Source organism: Dipodomys merriami, unplaced genomic scaffold (assembly GCF_024711535.1).
Source record: "Dipodomys merriami isolate MVZ:Mamm:240054 unplaced genomic scaffold, mDipMer1.0.p SCAF_11, whole genome shotgun sequence".
In the NCBI taxonomy this organism is placed as follows: domain Eukaryota; kingdom Metazoa; phylum Chordata; class Mammalia; order Rodentia; family Heteromyidae; genus Dipodomys; species Dipodomys merriami.
Genome location: NW_027202382.1, coordinates 15,773,323 through 15,797,169, shown reverse-complemented (window position 1 = coordinate 15,797,169; position 23,847 = coordinate 15,773,323). Strand labels below are relative to the sequence as shown.

The window sequence follows — 23,847 nt, the reverse complement described above, 5'->3', positions numbered from 1 at the left end:
TGAACCATATACAATTATTTCTGGAGAGAAATGGATGAGCGGTTGGTTAGACAAATGGAAGAGGTGTGAATGATTCTTAACACTCTGATCTGGCAAAATGGTCCTTGGAAATTAATGGAACAAAAAAATTATACCGGAGAAGAGGAGCATCATCAGGAGAAAGCACTAAACATAGGAACCATGAAATGAAAATGCATTCTTATGAATAAGAGAATAATGAAACGAATTTAAGAAAAGGTCAAGTTGGGGAGAATATCAGATAGGCTGCGGTTCCAACAAAGTCCCTCATTTACCGAGGCATTTGAAGCACAAAGTCCCCGAGAAATCATCCATTCCATGAGATTTTTCTGTTGGTAAGGAGCCTCCAATTCAGATTGAGTGACTTGGCCAAGGCCACAGAGCTTAGTGGGCACGTGACCTTATTCTGCATTAGTGGAACATGTGGAAGGGAGTCACATATGTCTATGTTGTCTAGACTCTTTAGTGACTGGTGCTGCATTTTAGGGGGTGATGTGGAGAAGGGGAAAGGCCTAGAGATTGCTCAAAGTCACTATGTAGAGACCATGCAGGGAAACCTGGGTTCCAATCTTAGGTCAGCCAATGACCTTGCAAGTCATTCTACCTTTCTGAGCCCCAGTCTCGACAGTAGGTCACAGAAGTGACTCCATTTAGCAGTGCCCCTAAGTGTTACTGCCTGCAAGTTAACCTGGTCAAGAACTAATTCTCATTCTAATCTGATTATAAGCCAAACTGCATTTAGCTGGAATTATCTTCACAAAATAATACATGAACAGCTTAATCATTTATTGCCCAGTAAACAGTTAAGCTCAAAGATCTGCATAGCCCTAACCTACGATTCACCTAGTCAGCAACCCACATGGGCTCAAGCTCTGTACTGCATGCTGGCTTTGAGGTCGCAGCTCTCTAAACTCTTCAGATTAAGTTTAGTGTTGTAACTGGACTGTGTAAACAGCAGTGACATTCCAGTTCAGACCCTGCCATCTTGTAGGATGTTCTCCCAATAGTATGATCCAGATTGTTACCTGCCTCCTCGAACTCCAGCTCTATAGGACTCTATGAGACAATGGTCACATTGTCTTTCTGGAATTTAAGATGTAGCTTCACGTCAAATGGCACACAGCACCTTCAGCAGTACTTTGCAGTAGCAGGTGGACAGGTGCTACTGGCACATGACCAAGGCTTAGGAGCATTCTTGGAGTAATATAACTGTGAAAATATGGAGCTGAGTCGAATGGACTCAGAAGTCCAATCTTCCAAGAGGCATTTATTGTTTCAATATCCCAAATTCCTCCTGGAGAAATCCAAAAAATGTATAGCAAAAAGTTCTGGGCTCTGAATCCAATTGTGAGTTTGGCAGGGCTGGTCTAAAGGAGGGTGGAGATGTGGCTCAGTGATAAGCAGACCTCGGACTAAATTCCAGCCACACAGCTGACCACTGTGGGCTTCATTTTCATCCTCTGTAACAAGAACATAGTTGTGTTAACTTTTCAGGCTACAGTGGATTTAAATTTTCTAGTATGGAAGGCAGCTGGCTCATAATAGGCTCATTCTCCTTCACATTTTAAGGCGACACAGTGAGATAGAAAAGGGCTCACGCTTCAGTACAAGGCTGAGCTGGACTAGTTTTGAAAGCTCCCGTATCCACAAGCTTTTGCATGATTTGGGGAAGTTACTTAGTGCCTGCTAGCTTCTGTTCTCTCCACTATGGAATGGAGATAAGAATGCTTCTTTAAATTGTTTGGGGTATGATTAGCCCAAAATGCTGAGGAGGCTGCTCAGTTCTCATTCAGTCTAAACACATGATCACTGCTCTCCCTTAGTCTGAGATGGAGCATGGACATGAAGATCAGGCTTTGTGGTGGGCCCTGAGCATTTCTGAGTCAGAGGAACTGCCAAAACCAAGGAGCAGAGGATTTGCTAATGGTGGAGAGCCCCATCCTGCCCCAGGTATGATCAGCATCATGGGCAGCTTGAGCACCATGGACAGCTCAACCAGTCCTGGCTGTGGAGTTGCTCCAGGCATTCGCAGAGCATTTTGAGGGAACACTTAGTACAGAGAACATAAGTAGTCAGTTCCCTGGCTCTCAACTTTCATATGAATTCTTCCTAAAATTGATCTGTCTGTGGTAGAAACATCAGACCAATCTTTCAGTTCACACTTCCTTCTATAGCTCCCCTTCCATGCCTGCCTTCCTCTCCTACACAGAGATTCATAGATTTTTTTTTTCACCTTTCACCCTGACTCATTACTGTGCCTTGCCGGTTTAGTCACAGTGCTGGCTCATGCCTGCCTTCTTAGCTACTCAGGAGGCTGAGATCTAGGATCATGGTTCAAAGCTACCTCAGTCCATGAGACTCTACCCTCTAATAAACTACTCAGAAAAAAGACAGAAGTGGAGCTGTGGCTCAAGTGATAGAATGCTAGCCTTGAGCAAAAGCAGCTCAGGGACAGTGCCCAGGCCCTGATTTCAAGCCTCAGGACTGGCACAATCTACCACTTGAGCCACAGCTCTACTTCTAATTTTTCTTTTGGTGGTTAGCTGGAGATAAGAGTCTCATGGACTAGCATGCCTACACTGGCTTCAAACTGCAGTCTTCAGATCCCCAAATCCTAAATAGCTAGGATTATAGGTGTGAGCCACTGGACCCCAGCTCTAGATGTTACTTCTAAGAAACTGTAACCTCTATTCTCCAAAGCCAAGGTCAACACATACAGTTGTTCTGCAGGCTGTCCACTGCAACACCTTGGAGGCTACTATTTTACATCAAAGTTGTGCAACTGCCTTTCTCTTGCATTTTATAGCTCACAGTCTGTGTGTTTGTATGAGATTCCCTCCCCCATTCATCTCATAAGGAGATAAGTTTAAATTTTAATTGTTTAATAATTATTTGTCAAAATTTGTGCTAGTTTTATTATTCATATTACTAACTCTTGAGATGATAACTCAATCCAGAATAATTTGTTTTAATACTTGGAGACCTATGGTTAGAGAAATTTTTTTAAATCCAATTTATATACATCTTTGTGTTGTACAGAGGCATGATAGGAAAATCAATAAAAGACTTTCAAGCATAAAAATACATTACATTAGGATAAAATTCTGTGGGGGAAGTAGATTGGAAATACAATTTCCTACTGTTAAATAAGAGCTCATTTGTGTATTTTTTAAGATGGTGTCAAATTACTCTGACATTTGTATTTCATTGGATACATTTAAGCAACTATGTAAGAGTCTTATGTTCTAAAGTCTATACTCATAATGCAGTAGACATTATATCTTTGTAATTGTTTTAAAATGTTCTAAAATATTCCAGATGTCAGTTTTTAAATGTTCAAGAATGGACATTAAGCAAGACATGTGATAGACACTTATAATCCCAGCAGTTGGGGACTAGGGGGCTGATACAGAAGAACTGGAAGTTCAAGAGCAGCCTTGTAGCAAGATTCTATATTAGTGGGGGGGCAAGAAGGGACATAGATTTTCATATTTCCAGCAGCATTGAGCAAGACTAGTTAACCCTACTGATGCTGCCACCCTCTTTTAAACACCAGCATAACACAGCAAATGGGCAATCTCTGCACAGCACATGGGTCTCTTCTAGGGTAGCCATTTTCTGCTTTTCTCTGGTCAAGCTTGGGCTTATGGGAAGGGATGAGGCTCTGTGGAAAGGTGGGCTTTGGCTACCAGAGTTGATTTGCCTGTCAGCCTGTTGTCCTTCTTTCCTTGTCAGAGAACTTGACCTTTCTTCTGTGTGGTCTTGGGTTAACGTTCTTTTCTCTTTAAGCCCCAACAATCTTCCTGTCAATAGATGAAGGGGGTCAGACAAGTCAGACCTCTTTCCACAATGACCCAAGGGATTCATATGGTAGTTTGGGAACTCTGATTTTTCCTCCACCCAACTTCTCTTGTGGTAGATCAGATGCAACCCTTAGCACATAGTAGGTCTACCGAAAATGTGTCTAACCGTATAATAGTCCCAAGTGTAGACAGATCTGCGATTTCCCAATGAAAATTTCCAAAAGCTTCTGACCAACTTGCACATGTAAACTTTTAGGAAGCAATTGTATTCACTCTCTTCTTTGACACTGGTATTTTTGTTACCACCAGAACCACTGTCTAGTTATCTGGCACAACTTTTTGCATCATCATCTTGGCCTCCATCTAAGCCATTTGGGATACAGGACATTTTACATCCTTGGATGATGCTGTCATTGGAAATTACACTCCCAGCCCCAAGTACCCATTCTCTATTCATGAATTCTGCAAACTAACCATTAAGCATATTGCTTTTTTTAAAGGGATCTTTAAAAGTTTTGTTTACAACATCTAACACTCGCAATTATAAAAAATGACTCTGTGCTTAGCATTTTTGCTCCAGCAAGTGACCTTTATGAGTATTTGAGACATAGCATTGATTGGAGTTATTTTGGATTGAGAGGTTGTTCCCCAATAGTGGTGTTTTGTGGGTCCAAATTAAGTGATGGAATGTAAGTAAGCCCTGAAACATGAGGGATTTAGTAAGGGCTTGAATAGGCAGTAAATGTCTCTTCTCTGAGAGATAAGAGTGGAAGAGCCCTCCCAGGATAGGGTTAGTGAGGGCTCTTCCCTAAGGGGCCTCCCCGCAGCATACACCGGACTTCAGTGTGGGCAGAGGCTTGGGGGCGAGGGCTGAAGTCCCTACCTAGCCCTAAACCAAGGAAAAGCAGCAGTGGTCCTCTGAAGTTTCCTCTGTACAAGCAGCACACCAGAGCTGGCCAACTCACTATCCTGCTAAGATGCTGTTTCTCTGCATTTTGCCATTTTTCAACTACATTTATAGAGATATGAAAAACTGGCCAGAAATTCATCTCTCAAGTGATTACAAAATTCGGCCCATTGGCTCAGAGCTAGCTTCAGAGTGAGATATCTTGGGTTTAAATCCTTGTTCTTTGACTTACAAGATGTATGGTCAATAAGTAATTTAATCTTTCCCAGCTTTGCTTTTGTTCCTTATAATGTGGGGGTTATAATGCTCATATCCTAAGGTTGTCATGAGGGTTGAAACAGTGATACCTCAGCTGGGGGTGTAGCTCCATGAAAGAGAAGTGCTTAGGACACATGAAACCCTGGATTTGATCCCCAGTACAACACACAAAAATAATCATTAACACAATGGCATGTATATAGCCTAGTAATCACTACCTCATAAGCACTGCCTGCAAGAACCCAGAGCTGCATGATTCATGCGCAGAGAACAGAGAGCATAACAACATAAAGGTAGCCTGTTGCTCCTGGGAAGACAGTGAGAAACCATCTGTTTACCTTTGTGCAAGTGAAACTACAGGAAAGGAGGCAGTCAGCTAGCCACGTCTTGTCTGGTTCTGAGTTTCTGCTCATTCCTCGGGAAACTAAAACAAGGAGATGGGGCATTCAAGCCAATCTAGGCTGGATAGTGAGTTCAAAGTCAGCTTGAACAATACTGCAAAATCTATCTCAAAAAAGTCATATTTGTGTGGACACTAGTGGCTCATGCATGCAATCCCAGCTACTCAGGAGACTGAGATTTGAGGATCATGGTTCGAAACCAGCTCGGGCAGGAAAGTCTGTGAGACTCATATCTTCAATTGATAATCAAAAATGCTGGGTGAGGAGCTGTGGCTCAAATGGTAGAGTACAATCCTTGAGCACAAAAACTGAGGAACAGCACCCAGGTCTTGAGTTCAAGCCCTGGGGACAAAATACACATACATACTCACACACACACACGTGCGCGCGCATGCGCGTGCTCACACACACACACACACACACACACACACACACACACACACACACACACAGAACCATTTGTGATTTGTTTCTCGTACTTAAAAAGCGATACAATGTATTATACATAGGAACAAAAAAACAAATTACAATCAGCTCTAATTCCAAGGAATAACCAGTTATTATTTTGATATATCTAATTTTTTGCTGTTGTTACTGGTTTGTATATTGTTTATTTGCTTTCTTTCTTAAATAAACATAGGATCTCATATATTATCCATATATCATTATATTATTTTGTAGCTTGCTTTTCTGATTCACTATTCCATGAACACTCTTCTCTAGCATTAACTATGATTTCACACAATTTGATAATTATGTGAGTTCTACTAAATTCTAACCTATTCTTGTTTTACCAATCTCCCTTTTTTAGAGGTGTTAAATTGTTTCTAGTTGTTCCCAGTACAAACAAGGCCTCTTCAAAGTGTCTAGGACTAAAGTACTTGCCCCTATCACCCAAGTTCCTCTTATTAACTTGGGAGGAGAAGAGTACAATGATCGCTCCCTCCATTTGATGGATGAGAAAACAGAAGCTCATAAAGAATCAGTGGTTTGCCCAAGGTCACTTAGGAACTGCTATCTCTGCTTCTCTGTCTCCCAATCTCTGCCAACTGAAAAACACCTCTGCCCCACTGAAAAGTCACAGAACAGCACTCAGCTGAGCACCAGTGGTTCACACCTGTAAAGCTAGCTGCTCAAGAGGCTGAGATCTGAGGATAGCAGTTCAAAGCCAGCCGAGGAAGGAAAGTCTGAGATTCTTTTTTTTTTTTTTTGTCTTTTCTTTTTTGGTACTGGGGATCGAACCCAGGATGTTGCACTTGCTAGGCAAGCACTTTGTCACTGAGCTACATCCCAGCCCAAGTCTAAGATTCTTTTTTTGGGTCTGGTCGTGGGGCCTGAACTCTGGGCCTGGGCGCTGTCCTCAGCTCTTCAGCTCAAGGCTAGCGCTCTACCACTTGAGCCACAGCGCCACTTCCGGCTTTTTTCTTTTTGCTTATGTGGTGCTGAGGAATCGAACCCAGGGCCTCAGGCATGCAAGGCAAGCGCTCAACCACTGAGCCACCTTCCCAGCCCCAAGTCTGAGATTCTTAACTCCAACTAACCACCAGAAAACTGAAGTGCAGCTGTGGAGGGGGAAGGACAGCACCCAGGGTTGGAGAGAGCTCTATTGGTAGAGCACTAGCTAACCCAACTCTTCAAACCCCAGTCTCAGACCAAAAAAAGAAAAAAAGAACAGCACCCAATTGAGTGTTCTAGGCCCCTAGCACAGCCAACTTCCTGACCTCCCTTCGTTTGTTCTCATTGAGGAATGGACCATCCAGAGCATGCTGTCTCTTCTTCTCAAGAGCAGCTGGGTGTAGAAGCACACTTGGCCCAAACCAGAAACTGCCCTCTTCTTCAAAGCAGCTCCTCCTCCTCCGGCTAGCCCACCACCCAGTCTTATTCTTTCCTTTTTCTTCTCTCTTCTCTTGTTTTCAATGCTAGGGATTAATCCCAGAACCTCTCTCTGCACCCCAGAGCTACATCTGCAGCTAACCAAGGCAGTTTTATTTTGTCTATTGTAATTATTGCTATTTATTTTCTTACTTGTCTTTTAGGTAGTTGTTACTTTCAGTGGAGCAGAACCAACCACATGAGTTCATACCCCAGTACCACCAAAAACTAAAGATCTTTTATAATTATAATTATAAGTAATTATATATAATTATGATAAAATATTTTATAATTATCTAACTTAGATTCTAACTCCATCTTACACACAAACACAAAAGCTAGTATGGTTGGTTTCATTTGTAATGACTTTTCTAGGAATGCAACCAGCGTGGAAACTGGCTTTCCTGCTTCTCCCTCCCTACCCCCACATTTTATTTCCTCCAACTTGGAGTTTCATCATTTCGGAAAATATCACTATTGTTGGCAATGCCACTCATGGCCTTTGAGTCACTGATACTACTTCTATATCAGTATTTACCAATATACTTTTTTAGTCCTTATTTCCAAATGTCAAAGATGAAGAGAAAATGTCATCACTATTCTAGTAGATAGTATCTCTTTTTTCTTAAATTCAAACATCCATTGTAAGGGTCACCCCCTGAGTATTCTATTGTGCTTTCTTATGTTGTTATATATATTCTTTTATTAAAACTAATCTCCTTTTTATATTAGATGATAGGCAAAATGCTATATTGATTTATACTGCATGAATAAATGGAATATAGCATTATGAATCTAATTTCAGGATGTTAAAGGAGAAATTCAAAAAACATGTTATCAGTGGTCTAATTGGTTATGAGAACCAAAAATTTAGTCTCACTGAAGCTCCAGCATCAGCTCCAAGAAGGCAAGGCCTGGTCTGGTTGTCTGCTCACCATTATGGCCTCTACCCCTCAGTTGGGTGAAGAATGATGATTGCATTCTGAGATTTATGAAAGAATTGGAGTGAGGCACTGGGAAGGTGGCTTAGTGGTAGAGTGCTTGTCTTGCCTACATGAAGCCCTGGGTTTGATTCCTTAGTACCACATTAACAGAAAAAGCCAGAAGTGGTGCTGTGGCTCAAGTGGTAGACCGCTAGCCTTGAGCACAGAGAGGCTCAGGGACAGTGCCCAGGCCCTGTGTTCAAGCCCCAAGACTGGCAGAAAAAACAAAAACAGACAAACAAGAAAAGAATTGGAGTGGGGGCGGAGGGGGAAGATCAGTCTTCAACAAGGTGATGAGGTAACATTCCTGAAATTCCTTTTCCCAAAGTATAAATCCAGGTAGAAGCCTGATTGGCCTAGAGGCTGAGAAGAGATCTGGGACCTGGAGATGCTGTACCAGTGCCTGCAGGGGGGAGGGTTGAGTAACGATGGTTGCTGTCTTCATTATTAGATTCCTCAAGCAGTAAACCTGAACTCTCTATTTTCAGCTACCACCTTCTTACTCTGCTTAAAATCTGGCAGCTGTTGTTATTAATATATTCTCAGAAGCACCTCCTAATCCCATTTATTTCCTCCATCCCCTCCCCCAGTCTCAGGCCTGGGCCACCTTCAATAATCTGACTCTTAATTGGAAATTGGGGTTGTCAGGATGACCTTCATCTACCCTCCCCAGTCCTCACCTTGGTCTGGGTCTCTGACAGATGCAAACATCCCCCACAGCTCCAAGCAAAGGCTAGGAAGGTGCAAGGAGAGGCGGGCTCCCATGGGTGCTGTGGTGCACAGGCCGGTGCCCCAGACTTCAGCTGCCACATAGGAAACGGGCCTGGCACTGCTCAGTGATGAAACCCACGCCCCGCGGGAGCCGTCTCCAGCCTTACACAGAGGCTCTGCTGCTGGTTTATCATGCTTGCTGAGAGAAGACATAATCAATTCCCCAGCTGGCACTTTGTGCTGAATACCCACTTTTTCAGCTTGATAGCAGGACTAAATTAGTTATTTAGCAACTAGGCCCTAATTTAGAGCAAGCGAGAACCTTGACAAGGATCATTGTTCAAGGCCATCCCCTCTTTGCCTTCAGATGGGAGGCCCACAAATCCCCAGAAGGTGATAAATAGACAATTAGAAAATAGATATATTTGGTTAGATCTACAAGGCTCCCCAGTGCTGTCAGGTTTACAATGAAGGGGGCTGGGGTAAATTGGTGGCCAATGAACGCCAGCTGCACGGCCATCCGTCCTGCAGACACTCAGCCATATGTGGCCATTTACAGGCCATCCTGAAGAATAGATCGGACCAAGAAGACCAGAGGGAACTAAAAATACTTGACAAAGTTGGCTGCTCTTCATTTAACAAGAATAAAATATCTAATGGGGTGTAATGGAGGCCATCAATCACCTACTGCCAGACCCAACCATAATACCACACTTTTAACTATTAATGCAACTTTTTTTTTTTCCTTAAGTGGGACATGCACATCCATGTTGTACACAGGGTGGATGGTGGGGCTGTGGGGGTGGAGATAAGTTGGTGATGCTGGAGAGCTGTGGCAGAGGACAAGTTCTAGCTGAAAAATTAGGACATGGAAAATAGAAATGGGAAAAGATGTAGCCACTATGGAAAACAGTATGGTGGTCCCTTAAAAAGTTAAACATAGTTACCATATAACCCAGCCATTCTACTCCTAGGTATAAACCCAAAGGAATATAAAGCAGGAACTCAGACAAATACTTGTGTACCCAAGTTCACAGGAACACTATTTGCAATATTCAAAATAGGAGCAACCCAAGTGTCCCTCAACAAATGAAAAAAATAGAATAGTGGAATATTCAGCATTAAATAAAAGAAGGGAATTCTGACACGTAGTGCTACAATGTGGATGAACTTGAGCAATTATGCTAAGGGAAATAAGCCAATCATAAAAAGACACATATTGTAAGATTCTACTTACATGTGGTACCAGGAATAGTCAAATTCATAGACACAAAAAAAATAAAAGGCTCAAGGGCCTCAAGGAAACAAGAATGGAAAGTTATTGTTTAATAAGCATAAAGTATCTATGTGGAATGATACAAAGGTTTTCCAGTCCATCTGCTGCTTCCAACCCCAGAAGCAGTCACCCAGCCCTCCTCTGTGGGTGGAAAGCAAGGCCCAGGATGCAGGAGTTATGCAGATTAAATCATCCATGCCTTCATGGAGCTATTATTCTACTAGAGGAAACTCATGCCTAAAGGACATCAAGAATGGCAGGACACTGCAGAACCTGGAAGACAGCCTTGCAGAGGGAGAAGGTATCCTCAGCATGCTGAGGAGGTGCTGAGAGGATCTGAAACTTAAGCTGGATAGAGAGAACAGGCAAAAACTGGTCTGAATGAGCAGAGAAAGGCTCTCCCTACAGAGAAAAGAATGCAGACAAAAACAAAGATCCTGGTTGGTCTAACGAACACCATTTGGCTGGAGTGGATGGCACAGGGGAGGAGGAAAAGACAATGAGGTAGAGGATAAGGTTTTTCATTCATTTGCTCATGCATTTTATAAATATTCATTAGCTATGATGTGTCAGATATTGTGATTTGTGGGAGAAAGAATGATATTAAAAAATAAAGGTTTAAACTTATCAGTAAGCTCCCCTCTTCTTGGTTTTATGATATCAGACTTAAGAATCACCTTGTCAGACACTGCACATTTTCATGAATTTACTGGAAAAGCCCAGACAGTTGGATCTCTAACCTACCCCCTGTTACCCAATCATGCAATGTGGCAATGAATCAGAGAAGAGGAAGATTGAGAAGATAGGAATAGGTATGAGTCCGGATTCTTAAGCAGAAAAAGAACAGGAAGCTGGGTCAAGCTGAACAAGGAAATACTAGAATCTGGAGGAGGAACAGGGATTGATTCAGAGCATTAGACATTTCTATCTTTGGTGGAGACTAGACAATCACTCATCCATTTTCTCTTTTCTAGAGCTCACAGCTCTGGTCTCCCTTATGGTTGAGTATGGTCCGGAGACTGAATGCCAACAAATACAGGGTAGGTATAAGAATGCACTGCCTCCAAGTGTGGCACACAGAAACCACTCCACACATTGTGCCTTCCTTTGTTTGCCAGCCAGAGCAGAGACCTCACAATCTAGGGGATGGGAGAACTCCCTGGAGGAAGAAGCTTGATTCCCTGAACTACCACATGCATTAGCTATCTATGGCTATAGTAATAAAACACCACTCAAGGGGTAATCTAGATAACAGAAATTTATTTTCTCACAGTCTGGAGGCTCGAAGTTCAAGATCAAAGTATTGAAATGTTCGTTTCTTCCTCAGTTGAAGATGACTGCTCACCTACTGTGTCTTCACATGGTCTTCCCTCCTGTGCCTGCATATCTGGTGTGGTTTTATATGCCATACTTTCTTTTTCTTATATGGACACCAGCCATACAGGGTAGGACTCAGACTAACAGCCACATTCTGAACTAATCACCTCTCTAAAGACCTTATCTTTAATACTTACCACACAGAAGTACTAAAGGCTAAGAGTTCAGTAGAAGAGCCAGGCGCTGGTTGCTCATGCCTTTAATCCTGGCTACTCCGGTGGCTGAGATCTAAAGATCACAGTTCAAAGCCAGTCCAGACAGGAAAGGCCATGAGAATTCTATCTCCAATTAACCACCAAAAAACCAGAAGTAGAACTGTGTCTCAAAATGGTAGAGCACTATCCTTGAGCACAAAAGCTCAGGGACAGTGCCCAGGCCCTGAGTTCAAGCCCCATAACTGACCACCCCCCCTCCAAAAATAAAAGATTTCAACAGATGAATTCGTTGAGAACATAGTCCAGTCCATACCACCACCTGAAAGGACTTTTCCATACTTCCCATGATCAAGAAATAAACCCCTGTTAAGCTAAGGTACTAGAGTTTGGGGATTTTTTTGTTGTTGTTGATGTTATATGGTTAAGATCAGTGACCCTGAAAAATGTATGATCATTGTATTCTTTTTTTTTTTTTTTTTTTTTTTTTTTGTCGGTCGTGGGGCTTGAACTCTGGGCCTGGGCGCTGTCCCTCAGCTCTTCAGCTCAAGGCGAGCGCTCTACCACTTGAGCTACAGCGCCACTTCCGGTTTTCTGGTGGTTTATTGGAGATAGGAGTCTCACGGTCTTTCCTGCCCGGGCTGGCTTTGAACCGCGATCCTCAGATCTCAGCCTCCTGAGTAGCTAGGATTACAGGCGTGAGCCACCAGCGCCCGGCTTGATCATTGTATTCTAAAGTCGAGTGAGCTTCATCTGAAAGCTGGTGGCAAGACACCTGCCAAGAGAAGCAAAGTCTGTCTGCTTCCTTCTTTACAATCTTCATAAAGAGAGGCACTTCCAGCATCTGTCCAAGAACAGTGAGAACTTTCATTTCCAGAAGCCCCTAGCAAAGCCCTTCCTTATTTCACTGGCCAGAAATGGGTCACATATCTAGCCCTTTGCCTAGAACCAGTCAACTTATGCTCTGAGCACATGACTACATGGAGAGAAAGGAACATGTGAACAAAATTGGGATTTTATTAGATATGAGAAGAAAAAACAGATATTAAAAAGCAACAAAACTTGCAAAATTTTCAGGGTCTCTTTATTCTAGAGCCTCAAGGGGTCAGAACTTTACTAAGTCCGCCCCTTGGTGGGCAGTTTGTTTGTGTGTGTGTGTGTGTGTGTGCACACGCACACGCACGCGTGCTCATGCACGTATGCCAGTCCTGGGACTTGAACTCAAGGCCTAGGTACCATCCCTGAGTGTTTTTGCTCAAAAAATGGCAGTCTACCACTTGAGCCACAGCTCCACATCTGGCTTTTTGGTGGTTAATTGGAGGTAAGAGTCTCACAGACCTTCCTGCCTGGGCTGGCTTCAAACCATGATCCTCAAATCTCAGATTCCTCCCCCAAGTAGTTAGAGTTACAGGCATGAACCACTAGATCCCAGCTGATAGGCAACTTTTGTTGTTGTTGTTGTTACAGAGGTGATGTGCAGAAGGACTACAGTTACATAAGTTAGGCAATGAGTACATTTCTTTTTGGACAATGTCACCCCTTCCTTCATTCTCTCACAGCTTTTCTCTCCCATCCCCACCCGCCAGTTACATAGTTCATTTTCAACCAAGTGTCTAGTGAGTACCCCTGCTGCATTTGTTCTCCCTTTGTCCCTGCAATTCTGTGCTGTTTTTTTTTTTATAAAGACACATAGAATGTAAGGCCTAAACTGGGTGGCTCACACCTGTCATCCTAGCTACTCAGGAGGCTAACCTGAGAATCATGGTTCAAAGTCAGCCCAGGCAGGAAAGTCCGTGAGATCTTATCTCCAATTAACCACCAGAAAACCAGAAATGGAGCTATGGCTCAAAGAGGTACAATACCAACCTTGATCAAAAGAGCCCAAGAACAGTACTCAGGCTCTGAATTCAAGCCTCACAACAGACAAAAAAAAAAAAAAAAATGTAAGGATTAGATGAGACTTTGGAGATCACCTATTCCAAGCTGACCCCTTTATTACATGAAGAAAGCAAGTGAGACCCAAGGCTAAAAGGAGTGGATGTGAAACCCAGGCTTAAAACCTCAAAATATAAAACCTCACCCACATATCATGCTTCCCTCAGTTTCCAGTAGTTTCCACACCATACTGCTCATTAGGAATTCCTGGGGAAACTTCTAACAATACAGATTCCCAGACCCTAGTCAGGCCATACCTGAATGTTCAGAAATGGATCACAGTAATCAATCTCCCTAAAAGTATCTCTAGGGCTGGGAAGGTGGCTCAGTGGTAAGAGCTCTTGCCTTGCATGCATGAGGCCCTGGGTTCGATTCCTCAGCACCACATAAGCAAGAAAACAAAGCCAGAAGTGGCGCTGTGGCTCAAGTGGTAGAGCGCTAGCCTTGAGCTGAAGAGCTGAGGGACAGCACCAAGGCCCAGAGTTCAGGTCCACAACCGGACCCCCCCCAAAAAAAAGTATCTCTAGTTGCACTGATCATGGTAAAACACACCTATAATTCAAGAAGTCTGGAGGCTAAGAGACAGAAAGATAGCTAGTTTGAAGCAAGCCTGGGCTGCATGGAAGACTCTGTGTGTGTGTGTGTGTGTGTGTGTGTGTGTGTGTGTGTGTGTGTGTGTGTGTGTGTGTGTGTGTGTGTGTGTGTGTGTGTGTGTGTGTGTGTGTGTGTGTGTGTGTGTGTGTGTGTGTGTGTGTGTGTGTGTAAGACAGACAGACAAGCAGGAAGGCAGGCAGGCAGACAGATAGGAGAGATAGATAGATAGATAGATAGATAGATAGATAGATAGATAGATAGATAGATAGATAGATAGATAGATAGATAGATAGATAGATAGATTTTGGTCAGGTCATACTTTCCTCAGCCCCAGTTTCTATATCCATTGATGGTAGGTAACAGTTCCTCTATTTCCCTACATTACTACAAGGCCCACATGAGACATAAGCAGCCTTCAGAAACTATGAAACACTCTCTTACCCAATTTGTTAGTCCATGCCCCCTTCTAGCCAGCTAAGAAACATTTAAGGAAGCATGCTAAGGACACTCATCCATATGGCACAAGCCATCAATCTGAAAGATCCCATGGATGGGAAAGTCGGGGCCCCACAGATGGAGGCCAGACCCTGTTCTCAACTCACCATCTACTTGGGGAGGCTCCCACTTGGCTACCGCTGGTTTCATGCATTATTCAATCACAAGAGTCACCCTACAGTGGCCTGCTAGTGTCCTTCACACCGTTTGAGAGTGTCTTCAAGTAGGGCAGATAAGAAACAAGGAGCTGAATGACTTTGAACACAACTGCAGAATGCAGATGAGCCAGGTGCTTTGGCAGCATGGGGCTCCTCATGGAGAAGGCAGAGGGAGTCCAAACATTAGAGGGGACAGTGACAGCTACAGAATGTGGACATCCTGTCCTTTGTGATACTAGTGCTTTGTTCTTTTAATAGTGTTTGCTCCTAGAGGAACTCTCTGGGCTTGCTTATTTATTTATTTGCTTACTTACTTACTTATTATGAGATAGAGTTTCACGATGTAGCCCAGGCTGGCCTTGAACTTAACCATACTCCCGCTGCTTCCTTCTGGATCACCACATCAGCTAATCTTTAGGTGTATGTAAACTCCCCTCTATTTCAGTTTTACCCTTATTCTATTTCAGTTCACATTCATGCCTCTTAACTCATTTGATTCTCAAAACTACCTTGTATGTAAACAAATTATTTCTTTCTCTTCAGTCTGGAACACAATTCTTTTTTTTTTTTTTTTGGTCAGTCATGGGTCTGGGCGCTGCCCCTCAGTTCTTCAACTCAAGGTAAGCGTTCTATCACTTGAGCCACAGTGCCACTTCTGGTTTTCTGTGTGGTTTATTAGAGATAAGAGTCTCACAGCCTTTGCTGCCCAAGCTGGCTTTGAACCATGATCCTCAGATCTCAGATTCCTGAGTAGCTAGGATTATAAGCATGAGCCACCAGCACCAGGCTTTAGAACACAATTCTTGAGTCCGCATTCACGTAGTCTGAATTCAGCTTGGTCAGTCCTGATGCTCAATGCTTCATATGCTCTCATGAACCCCAATGTCCTACATCCTTTCCCTTCTCTACTTGATCCATGCTAAATAATGATTTTATTTTGTACGTTGCATAGAGATTCCAAACTAGCAGAAAACAAACTTGAATGAGCTTAAGCAAAGAGGAGAAAGCTATTATAAAGAAAGGAAAGGTGCAAATCTCAAGAAGGGATATCCATGAGTAGTGTTCTCTCTCTCTCTCTCTCTCTCTCTCTCTCTCTCTCTCTCTCTCTCTCTCTCCTAGCCCAGGTACCCAACTTCAGGACTAAATATCAGTGAGAATACCTTTGAGGATAAAATAGGAGAATTAGGAATAATCCTAATTAGTGCTGGGAAACCTCTATAGTTTAGTATGTGTGAGACATACATATCATTCAAAAATATATTGAGCCAGGTGTTGGTGGCTCACACCTGTAATCCTAGCTACTCAGGAGGCTGAGATCTGAGGATCCTGGTTTGATGCCAGCCCAGGCAGGAAAGTCCTAAAACATCTCCAATTAACTAGCAGAAAACCAGAAATGGTGCTGTGGCTCAAAGTGGTAGAGCAGTAGCCTTGAGTGAAAAAGCTCAGGGACAGAGCCCAGGCCCTGAGTTCAAGTCCCACAACTGACAAAAACAAAATCCCCAAAAACATATTGAGCACTTACTATGTCCTAGCAGCAGTGAGTGGTGGACACTGGAGATAATGTGGTGAACAGGACTGCTGTCAGATGATAGTCACTTAATGACAGTTATGGTATGATGGAAGAGAAGGAGAGGATACATACCACAGCAGGTCAGGAGAGTAGCTATACTCATATCTGATAAAAACAGACTTCAGTCTACAATTAGTCAGAAGAAACAAAAGAGATCACTTCATGTTAAGAAAGGGAACATCAAAGGGATATAGCAAGTGTTAATTTATACACACCAAAGTTGGCACACCCAATTTCATTAAACAAACACTACTGAACTTATAAGCATAGACAGACCTCACATAATATTGGAAGACTTCAATACCCAACTCCTATCAATAGATTGGTCATTTAAACAAACAGCAACGACAACAACAAAAAAAACAAAGAAATTTCAGAGTTCACACTATAGATCAGATGGACTTAACAGAAGTCTACAGAAACAGAAGTCTACAGAATATTCCATCCAGCAGCTTCACAATACACATTCTTCTCAACAGCTCATAGAACTTTCCATGAAATCAATTTTATACATTTATGTTTTATAGACATATATTCTAGGACATAAAGCAGATTTACAAAAAAAAGAATTTCTGTACTTTGGTCAGGTTTTTACATCAATTAATCTTTCCTTTCCCCAGATGTTCAGATGTTTCTTTTTATCTTAGTTCATTATATTCCAAAAGGGCCCAAATTATCTGTGTCTTAGCATCAGAACACCCTCTGACTAACACACATGCTCTCCCCGCCCCTCAGGCCCCTCCCCCCACCACACACACCTACTCCTGATAGTCATACCCTCCTCCTCCTCTTCTTTTTCTTCTTCTTCCTCCTCCTTCTCCTCCTTTTTTTTTTTTGTATGCCAGTATTGGATCTTGAACTAAGGGCCTCCTGCCCTCATTCAGCTTTTTCACTAATGGCTGGCTCTCTATCACTTGATCCACATCTTCAGTTCATTTTTATTATTGGAGGTAAGAACTTCAGGGATTTGTCTGCCTGGGCTGACTTCAAACCTCACTCCTCAGATATCAGCTGCCTGAGTAGCTAGGATTAGACAATAGGTAGGACTCTAGACCAGTGCCTGGCAACATTCTGCTTTTTATTTTATCTTTTTCCCTCTCCTCCAGAAGAAAATTTGATTGCCTTAAACATGTTCTATAGTGGTTAAAATCTTGGCTAGACTAATTTTCTTTTTTTTTTTGGGGGGGGGGGGGTCCGATCCTGGGGCCTGAACGCCTGGGCGCTGTCCCTCAGCTCTTCAGCTCAAGGCTAGTGCTCTACCACTTGAGTCACAGCGCCACTTCCGTTTTTTTGTCTTTTTGCTTATGTGGTGCTGAGAATCGAACCCAGAGCCTCATGCATGTAAGGCAATAGCTCTACCACTGAGCCACCTTCCCAGCCCCTAGACTAATTTTCTAATCAGAGATATCAAATAGTATCAACTTACTTTTTGTGATGAAAAATACTTTAGGAACAAAATCTATGGTCTCACTTAAGCCTGAGTTTATCTGCTAATTTTTGTGTGTTGTTCTTTCCATGAGCTCTGACAAAATGATATGAAGTTAGATACCCTGTGAACTGTGTGAGCTGCGCTTCACTAGAGGGAATATAATAATCCACTGTCATTTTTGTTTTTATCATATTCATTTTGGCAGAGAATTTATTCACTCTGCACCATATAGTTATTTATGTCGTCCATTCTTGTGTTTTTTCATTCTCTGGAGAACACACCATTAAAACTCTTAATGTGACACCTCATATTTTTAGTAGACTAGAAAATAGTTACAATTTTAATTTAAATTGAAATGACTATGTAATAGCTGGACAAATCAGCTTGAGTTCCCTAGAGCTCTTAATTGTAATTCTCCATTGTTTTCTATGCATAAATTTCTTTTCCAAAGTGCTTGTTCTGAAATACTCACTTATTTCTTTCTAGCTCATTCCAAACTCACTTATTTAATAATTTTCTATGGTTAACAACTTCGTGATTAAACTTTAATGTTAAATATAAATGGTTGAAATAATAAGCTTTATTAGAGTGAGAAAAGATTTGACAGCTAAGAGATGATGAAAAGTAAGAAAAGGATACATCCATATGCTAGCCAAGAACAAAGCTGAGAAACAGGTTTTGATAGTTATACATCTATTGGTACCAATATTGATAGGTAGACATAGATTAGAGATAGAAATGGTAGACATGAATGCTGAAGTTTTCTCAAGCAATGGGAAGAGAAAGTTAAAATGCTGGAATTTAGGGATAGAAGCAGCCATGAAAGTATCTAGTATTCTAACAACAACAATAACAACAAAAGAAAAACCAGCAATCAGGCAGAAGCCTTTCCTAAGTCCTCCTATCTGTCAATGCTCAAGTATCAGATGAAGTAGTTAATTAACAAATTATATCACGGCCACCCACTAAGATGTGGCTGTGGCTGTTCTGAGGATATGTTTCATGGCTTCTGATTTTTACTTTAGAAAAGAAACCATGGAAGCTTGAGGTATGACCTGAATGATAGAGTGTCTGCTTAACAAGAGCAAGGCCTTGGGCTTAACGGCCATACTGGAGTAATTCAGCTCAGCAGTAGAGTACTTGTTTAGCATATACAAGTCTCTGGGCTCAATCCCCAGCACCACACATACAAAAACTTAACATCTGAGGGACTGGGAAGGTGGCTCAGTGGTAGAGCGCTTGCCTTGCATGCATGAGGCCCTGGGTTCGATTCCTCAGCACCACATAAGCAAAAAGAAAAAAAGCCGGAAGTGGCGCTGTGGCTCAAGTGGTAGAGCACTAGCCTTGAGCTGAAGAGCTGAGGGACAGTGCCCAGGCCCAGAGTTCAGGCCCCACAATCGCCCAAATAAATAAATAAATAAATAAAACAAAAAACTTAACATCTGAGATGCTAGGAAATCTAATTTTATTTTAACCTTGTCTGACAATGCTAGGAAGGTAAAAGTGTTACCAAGATTCCATGAGATCTGATTTGATTTTTAACTCTGCCTGAAAATATTAAGAAGGTGAAAGTATCACTGAGCACAATGACTGATGCTCATAATCCTAACTACTCGGAAGGCTGAGATTGGGAGGATCTCAATTTGGAGACAAAAAGTTTACAAGACTCCATGTCAACTAATTTTTAAAAATCTGAGCTTAGGACTGGGTTATAGCTCAGTGGCAAAGAGCTTGCCTAGCAAGTGTAAATCCTGGGTTTGATCCCCAGTACCAAAAAGAAAAGACAAAAAAAAAAATCTGGGACTGGAAAGGTGGCTCAGTGGTAGAACGCTTGCCTTGCATGCATGAGGCCCTTGGTTTGATTCCTCAGCACCATATAAGCAAAAAGAAAAAAGCTGGAACTGGCACTGTGGCTCAAGTGGTAGAGCACTAGCCTTGAGCTGAAGAGCTGAGGGACAGCGCCCAGGCCCAGAGTTCAGGCCCCACGACTAAACCCCCCCCCCCAAAAAAAAAAAAAAAAACAATCTGAGCATCATGGTTCATGCCTATCATCCTAGCTACTTGGGAAACATAAATAGGAAGATCTCAATGTAAGATGATCCTGGTAAAACACAAGACTCTATTTGAAAAATAACAAAAGCAGAAAGGGCTGGGAACAGATTTAAGTGGTAAATTACCTACCTGGCAAGGTAATTCATTTCAAGACCCTAGTTCTTCAAATAAGCTGGGTATCACTGTACATGCCTGCAGTTCCAGCACTGGGGACATAGAGGCAGAAGGACCTCAACTTTGAGTCCAGCCTGAATTATACAGGGAAATCTTAGCTCAAAACAAAACATACACAAAACCAAATTAACCTCAAATAACCATTACCTCAAATAACTATTATTAATGTTCAAGAGAAACCTCAAATGATGTAGTCTAAACATAGACATCTAATACTTGATAAACCCCTCCTCAACCCTTCATGTGGAGGCACTCCCACTCATGTGAATACCAGGGACAGGGATTGTCAAGTCAAGCAAATCTTTCCTTCCCAAAGAGCTAAGGAAAGAGCTTATATTGAGCCAGCCTGGCTTCTTGTACCCTGCCCTTGTGTTTAGTCCTCTTCATGTCCATTGGGTCCAGCCAGAAGAGGCCAAATTCTTCTTCTACATTTGTTCAGATTTGTAAGATGCCACATGTTCCTTAGCACAGCTCTGAAATGCTGGCCCTTTCACCATTCCTCATACTACACCGCTCCAAATCTATGCAGCTCTGCCCCTCTTAAATAAGTGCCACCATTGGCAATTGTGTGTGTGTGTGTGTGTATGTGTGTGTGTGTGAACAAAGGAAATTTCTTTTCATTTTCCTTTGAGTAGTTCACATTTGCAAACATCAGGGACAATTGTAGAGAGGCAGCATGACATATGATGACATAGGAGCAAGGTTATGCAGAGCCCAGCACATCAGGCCGTCTGGAAAACCCTTAAGTGAAGAATGCTCATCTCTATGAAACCTTGATAATTTAAAGGGGACAATGACTATCTGAAGCAGTCAAGGTCTCCGTTAAATCTGGCAAAGCTAAGTAGGTAGTGGGGTGCATCACACGCAAGGGGACCCTTTGGTCTTTAGCGACATCATTATCTGTGGGTTATTATCATTACTACAAATACTAATACACTTTTATTAAGCACTGGCAATGACCCAGGGCAAGTGAGTTTAAGTTCATATTATATCCATTTTCATTATCTAGAGAAAAGAGGAGAATGAACAAAGGACTATAATGTGAAATTCTAAACTAGGAAAAATGAAAAAAAGGTTAATTAAAAAAAAAAACCCACAGAGTAAAGAGAAAGGCTCCAACTGTTTGTGGTCAGGAGTCATGATGGATAGTGGATCTTGTAACCCTGGACAATATCCCCTGTGACTTCTTTCCATCTCTCTCTCTCTCAAAAAAAAAAAAAAAAAAAAAAAAACTCTTCCCAGCTAAGGACACAGCAGGGACAGGAGAGGCCGAGAGAAGCAACTTTCACATCTCAAGGGTCCCTTTTGAAGTCCTACAAATCAACACTTCCTTCCTTCTTCCAACATCTAGCCACAAATTCAACTTTGTCAGTAAATATAGAGATGGAAAAATAAAATTAAATCCAGACCTGGTAGCAGACAGAGTCCTGTAATCCCACTTTGGAGATGGAGGCAGGAGGATCATGAGGTCCAGACCATCCTGAGCTACAGAGTAAGCCTCTGTCTCACAATTAATTAGTTAATTAATTAATTAAATCCTGATAGAGCTCTCCCCAAAGACTTTTTGTGTATGTGTGTCTCTGACATTAAAATACTGAAGCAGAGAATTTTCAGTTTTTTGGGTTTTTTTGTCGATTGTGGGACTTGAACTCTGGGCCTGGGCACTGTCCCTAAGCTCTTCAGCTCAAGGCGAGTGCTCTACCACTTGAGTCACAGTGCCACTTCTAGTCTTTTGGTGGTTAATTGGAGATAAGAGTCTCTCGGACTGTTCCTGCCCAGGCTGGCTTTGAACTGGGATCCTCAGATCTCAGCCTCCTGAGTAGCTAGGATTACAGGTGTGAGCCACCAGCACCCAGCTGAATTTTCAGCTTTTAATGGAGATCCTGGCTTTTCAGATTTAATGACAACCCTGGATTTCTGGATGGTTCTCATCTGTAAGGACAAATGTGGGAAATGTCCCATTTACAATACATCTTTGAAAGTCTCCTATGAAATAATCTTTCTGCTCTGTGACTCTGTTTGGTGACTTAGATTGTGCTTCTATGAATATTCCTCTCTGTGAAGGGTTTTTCAAAGTATATAAACCCAACTGGGAAATCACAATAGCAAGCAAATTCACAGAATGGATACTACATGTGGAAGTGCGTCATCCAGGCTGGAGTATCCTTGCAAGAAGCCATGTGTGTGGAGTATATTTTTATGTCACCTGGGGAGGTGTTTTGAATTACCCAGTTAGTTGGCACTCATATTAGCTGAAATTTTGATCTGTCATTCCAACTTACACTGAAATCGACTCTTGATGTCATCTGATACCTGAAATGTTATACACATTTGTTCATGTGTGTCATGTTTATAGAAACATACCTGGAAATAGGCAGTGGCTTATCCAGGGTCATACAGCAGAACAAGGCTCAAGTCCCCACATCCAGTGCTCTTCCTGATAAACTGCGGTCTCATGGACAAAATACCACAGCTGATCTTGGAGAATTCTTTACCATTCCTCAAAGTAGGAAGTCATACCCCAAACTGTTCTCTTCATACACTAAGAGAAACAAATATCACTTAGAAAGTTGGCTTAGAGGGAGGATTGTGTAGGATGGAGGCAGAGCAGGCCCTGTGGGAATATGCATGCATTTGGTGTTTCCCAGTGTCTTTTTAGGATTTTGATTGCGGGCCAATTCGAGTATTCCTTCCCATATTTCACCTTAAATTCAATAAATGTTGACTGAATAAATGAAGTTAGAAATTAGCTAAATCAGGTGTAGTTGCATACACCAGTCATCCCCGAACTCAAGAGGCTGAAGCAAGATCGAGAGTTCAGGACAGCCTAGGTTACATAGCAAGACCCTATCTGTCTGAGACAGAGACAGAAAAGAATAAGAAAGAAAAGAGGAGAGAAAGAGAGAAGAAAAAGAAAGAGAGAGAGAGGAGAAAGAAAGAAAGAAAGAAAGAAAGAAAGAAAGAAAGAAAGAAAGAAAGAAAGAAAGAAAGAAAGAAAGAAAGAGAAAGAGAGAGAAAGGAGGGGAAGGAGAAAAGGAAAAGGAAAAGAAAGGAGGAGGGAAAGGAAGGGAGGGGGAGACATAGATATGAAGAAAAAATGGAATTTTAAATAAATGGCTAATAGCTAATCACTTAATGGTAGATGTTTGGTAATGGAAGGATTAGGATAGGAGTACATACCCAGTTTGTTTTGTAAAGACGATCCTGCAGTTTGGAGGATACTGTGATCTTCTAGCAAGGTCTGGGTACCCCTGTGCCATGAGTTGTACATATTCTTATGGCCTCTCTTTGAGAAGACACTACTTTTTTCTACTACATAGTTGATAACCTGAAGCATTAAGAAGCCATCCAACTGCTCAGTCACCCTGCTAAGATATAACAGAGCTTTTACATTATCTGCTGTTTCAAACATCTTAAAATGTTAAAACACCTAGCAACAATCCAAGTTCTCTTCCACTTATGACATACCCCCACCAACATGGGTCCTTTTGTAATTGCTATTTTGTCACTGTCCTACTTGCTGGCATTTCAGAAAGATATTCTAGACTTACTTTGCATATTTCCTGCCCTAGCTATTTCTCCAAGGATTTTTGTTTCCTTTTGTCTTCAGAACAGTATTAAAAGCCAACATCTAGTCATTGGGTATGATTATTGCTATTGTGATTATTGCTGGGATGTCTGA

At 42.1% G+C, this 23,847-nt stretch overlaps 1 long non-coding RNA gene across 1 annotated transcript; it reads right to left on the bottom strand.

The window, feature by feature from the left end:
- Nucleotides 1–3,652: 3,652 nt before the first annotated feature.
- On the bottom strand, nt 3,653–23,526 carry LOC138818827 (uncharacterized). Its single transcript, XR_011369222.1, has 3 exons — nt 23,346–23,526; nt 22,530–22,707; nt 3,653–3,821 (listed from the first exon to the last, which is right to left on the bottom strand). It is a non-coding gene; the product is annotated as an uncharacterized lncRNA (long non-coding RNA).
- Between the last annotated feature and the right edge of the window lie 321 nt (nt 23,527–23,847).